Source organism: Micropterus dolomieu, linkage group LG07 (assembly GCF_021292245.1).
Source record: "Micropterus dolomieu isolate WLL.071019.BEF.003 ecotype Adirondacks linkage group LG07, ASM2129224v1, whole genome shotgun sequence".
Classification (NCBI taxonomy): Eukaryota; Metazoa; Chordata; class Actinopteri; order Centrarchiformes; family Centrarchidae; genus Micropterus; species Micropterus dolomieu.
The window spans coordinates 10081087-10085700 of record NC_060156.1 but is presented as its reverse complement, the minus strand read 5'-3'; the positions used below and the strand labels follow the sequence as shown (position 1 = coordinate 10085700).

Here is a 4614-nt window from a genome sequence, read left to right as displayed (position 1 = left end):
AGTTATCAAACAGTGGTCGGACAAAGAGGGATTCTGTGGGAACACCACTAAATGTTCAATTTCAATACCATACACCAAAACAAGGTCGAGGGTGTGGTTAAAACAGTGAGTCGGTTCATGAACACTGAGAGAAGCCAATGGAATCTAAGAGAGAGATAAACGCAGTACTGAAGCTGTCATTCTCAACGTCCACGTGAATATTAAAATCTCCTACAATAATAACTTTGTCCGTTTTAAGGACTAAAGTTGACAAAAACTCTGCAAATTCAGATAAGAATTCAGAGTACGGGCCAGGTGCTCGGTACACTATAACGAAAAGAATTGGTTGCAGTGATTTCCAACTTGGGTGCGAAAGACCAAGAACAAGGCTTTCAAATGAGTTATAGTTTAGTTTAGGTTTAGAGCTGATTAATAGGCTAGAGTCGAAGATAGCTGCAACTCCACCTCCTCGGCCTGTGCCTCGAGGAATGTGAGTATTAATATGACTGGGAGGGGTGGATTCATTTAGGCTAAAATATTCTCCATCACCCAGCCATATTAATTCATTTACTAGTACACCTTTAGAAGAGAGAGATCTGATGTTTAATGTTGATGTTTAATGCTGATGTTTATGAGTCTAATGAGTTTAATTTTCCTATTAGTTTGCACTATTGCTCTTGTGGTTTTAATTTTTATGAGGTTTTTATGTACAGCTCCTCTTCTGTTTACCTTTGATTTAAATAATTTTGATGGTCGGGGGGCAGACACCGTCACTATAGGGTTTTCACTAAGTAACTCCTGAAATGGACGAGCAGAGAAGTGTGTTAGACTGCGACTCTGCCAGGTCACTATATAAATGTGAGTGGATGTAGTGTAAAAGTGCTTTGAGTGGTCAAAAAGACTAGAAAGGCGCTATACAGAGCATTTACATAGAAGTCCATAAACAAAAGCACAAAAACCAGGTAGAGGTTATAAACTAAATATCGAATGAACAAGACTAACAGAACAAGTACAAAGCTAGATGAGAACACCAGACACTGACAATAATAAAATAAAAGAGGAAGTAAAGCATGTGACAATACTCAAGGATGGACAAGACATAAATAACTAAGGACAAGGAATGAGAGAAACAGAAGCAAATAGAAAGACATATGAAACAATGGCAAAACTAGAAACACAGGGGGAAAAAATCAAATAAGTCAAACAAAACCCCAAATTGTCATCCATCTGAATGCTGCAGCTGAAATCAAGACTCATCAGACCAGGCAACGTTTTTCCAATCTTCTGTTGTCCAGTTTTGGTGAGCCTGTATGAATTGTAGCCTCAGTTTCCTGTTCTTAGCTGACAGGAGTGGCTCCTGCTGCTGTAGCCCATCTGCTTCAAGGTTCGATGTGTTGTGTGTTCAGAGATGGTATTCTGTATACCTTGGTTGTAACAAGTGGTTATTTGAGTTACTGTTGCCTTTCTGTCATTTGGAACCAGACAGCCCATTCTCCTCTGACCTCTGACATCAACAAAGCAGTTTCGTCCACACAACTACCTCTCACTGGATATTTTCTTTTTTTCAGACCATTCTCTGTAAACCTTAGAGATGGTTGTGTGTGTAAATCCCAGTAGATCAGCAGTTTCTGAAATAGTCAGACCAGCCTGTATGGCAACAACAACCATGCCACGTTCAAAGTCACTTCCTTTCTTCCCCATTCTGCTTGGGGGATGCTTGGTTTGAACTTCAAGTTATCAAACACGTCTACATGCCTAAATGCATTGAGTTGCTGCCATATGATTTGCTGATTAGCTATTTGTGTTAGCAAGCAGCTGAACAGGTGTACCTAATAAAGTAGCCGCTAAGATTACATAGCAATTATAAGTGGCTTTAGATAAAAGCTAAATGACTAATTGTAAATGCTCTGTATAGCACCTTTCTAGTCTTTTCGACCACTCAAAGTGCTTTTACACTTTGTTTTACACTACATCTGTATTCACCATTCACACACATTCATACACTGGCAGAACAGCCGCCAGGGGCAATTCGGGGTTCAGTATCCTGCCCAAGGACACTTCGACATGCAACCAGGGGGAACCAGAGATTGAACTGCTGACCTTCTGATTACCGGCCAACCCGCTCTACCTCCTGAGCCACAGCCAGCCCTAATTTGTTAGTAAAAAAATATAAGAAGTTATCCTGGTTATTTATTTTAAATAATATATTGCGCACCATGTAGTATGACGTCATTATTTATACTAACCTTCTCCAGCGTCCTTGTGTAGGGGAGACCAGGGTTGGTTGGCACACTTTTCATTCTGCTGTATTGTCTAGCTTAATTTATATTAGAATATGGTTAAGGTCTCATCTATAAACAAATATGATTTAATGTATGCACATATTTTCTAAAATTGATGATTTGTGATTAAAGTCATGTTGTGCGCATTTGTGCCAACCAGCTTCATCATGGGGTTGGGTAGGACCCCACATTTGCTCTTGAAATGAGCCCCCAGATGCTTATAAGGCCTCCTTAGTACAAAGTCATTATGTGTATCAGATGTCAGAGGCCTCAGCTCCCATCCATTAGTCTTCACCTTTATCTGCATCTTTTAGGGTAAATGGAGTTGTTTATGTGAAGCTGCTAAATGGTCGTTTCAGTCCAAACTGCAGCAGCCACCACCTGAAAACAGCATTTATGTGTAATTACACACTAGCTGCATTATTAATTGATGCTGATTATGGTGGAAACTGCATACACACAATTGTGTAGAGTTTATCCAATACATTAAAATTCTCTTCTGTAGGCTTTGTGGAGCCCATCTGCCTGCCAAACTATGGGGAGGAGTTTGAGCAGGGCACCATGTGCTGGATCTCTGGCTGGGGAGCAACTGAGGATGAAGGTGAGTCTGAACATGGAAAACAACATAATAACATAACAACTTCATTATTTGATATTGTGGTCCTGACCTGTCTGACACCTACATGCTTGAAATGGCATGCATTTTTCAGGAGAGACCAGTGTGGTTCTGCGCTCAGCCATGGTGCCACTGCTCTCCACTAAGACCTGCAACCAGCCAGAGGTTTACCAGGGCTTTATCTCCTCCTGGATGATCTGTGCAGGATACCTGGAGGGAGGAACGGACTCCTGTCAGGTACAGATGGTCTTTAAACAGTGATTCACCAAGATTCACTTTGCAGAATCACAGAGCAGCTGAGATTCCTCTACAGGAGGAATCACTCCAGTTTTATTCCTTTTGAAATAAATGATAACACAATTACAGTGTTGGGAAAAAAAAACAATTGACAGTTCTGATTGCAGATAAACTCAACTAAACACGGTCACGTAAGAGACTGAAACTAAATGATGATATGACAGGAGATCTGTTAAAGTACTAGTTTTCCTAGCACAGAATGTCAAGACAAACAATGATTCATTAGATATACAGTACATGTCAAAAGTCTGGACAAACCTTAAGTTCCCATTCAATGGTTTTTCTGTATTTCTAGTAGGGTTGGGCAAGTTAACGTATTATTATAATTAATTAACGCCAAATATTATTTTATCGCACGTTAATGCAGTTTTTTTTAATTATTATTATTTTGAATGTCTGTTGCTCACTGGCTCTGAATACACATACAGTCAAACCATGGGTCACAGGAGGGGGGGTGTTGATCAGCCTGCAAATCACCCACCCAAACAAGCAGCGGAGGGAGGCTTCAGCAGACTACGCTGTCATCTCTTTTCCGTATTTTTCCACCCGCAATCTGTTATCACGGCAGTAGGTGAGCCGCTTGCTTGTTAATGACGCAGCCTGTCAAACAACTCAAACAACCCAAACCAACATCTGCACCCTGTGTTCAATGCTGCTTTAACGTTACCTGCTCCGTGCTTGTAAAAATTCCACCGCGACTTGTAATGTCATTTCAAGTTTTTAACCAAGTAAAGTCTGTGCGAGTGAACACGTGCACATAAGATGACCGCTAAGTGAATACTGCTGGTAAAAAGCACATTATTTGTTTAAAGTGTTTGCAAACCACATGTTATTGCACTATTGTGTATATAGCACTACATTTAAAGTGCGCAATTACACTACTCAATTATGAATATGTGGAAATATTAATTCATAAAATTCTCGTTTTATGAAATCTGCTGTCCGCCCAAGGCTTTAGGACTCCTTGGGTATAGCTTTACTAATTACACAATTATTTACTAGTGATCAATTAGTTAATAATTGCTAATCCTTTTGAGTCAGTTTAATCAATCAGTCAGTCTCATATTAAAGTCGTGAATCCTCTGTCCAGTGACTTGGCTTTAAACAGTACACACACACAGTTCCTGTGATTTAGGTGAAATGTATTAACTAACTAAAGTGAATACAAAGTGAGGTTAAATATATCAAAGAAATAAAACGATAATGATTAAACAAACAGAATGCAATCAATGAGGATGATGGAGTTCAATGTGAATTTAGTGGTCTATTGTGGAAAGAATTTTAGTAAGAAAACAAGGGAACGAATGAACGCAGGTTATGACAACTTCTATTTGGCTAGGAGTTTAGGCTAAAGGGTTAAAATAAAGGACATCACCTCGACCACAGAATGCTGGTTTCTCAGCCGTCTAGCAAAGGCTCACTGTCGGCTTGCTCGTTCGT

At 39.8% G+C, this 4614-nt stretch overlaps 1 protein-coding gene and 1 long non-coding RNA gene across 2 annotated transcripts in view; one reads left to right on the top strand and one right to left on the bottom strand.

The window, feature by feature from the left end:
• The window catches only part of LOC123973492 (receptor tyrosine-protein kinase erbB-4-like), a 366438-nt gene that overhangs the window by 157670 nt on the left and 204154 nt on the right, over nucleotides 1-4614 (top strand). The gene's annotated exons all lie outside the window — the stretch shown is intronic.
• Nucleotides 2027-3079, bottom strand: LOC123973493. Its single transcript, XR_006825632.1, has 3 exons — nucleotides 2930-3079; nucleotides 2226-2642; nucleotides 2027-2127 (listed from the first exon to the last, which is right to left on the bottom strand). It is a non-coding gene; the product is annotated as an uncharacterized LOC123973493 (long non-coding RNA).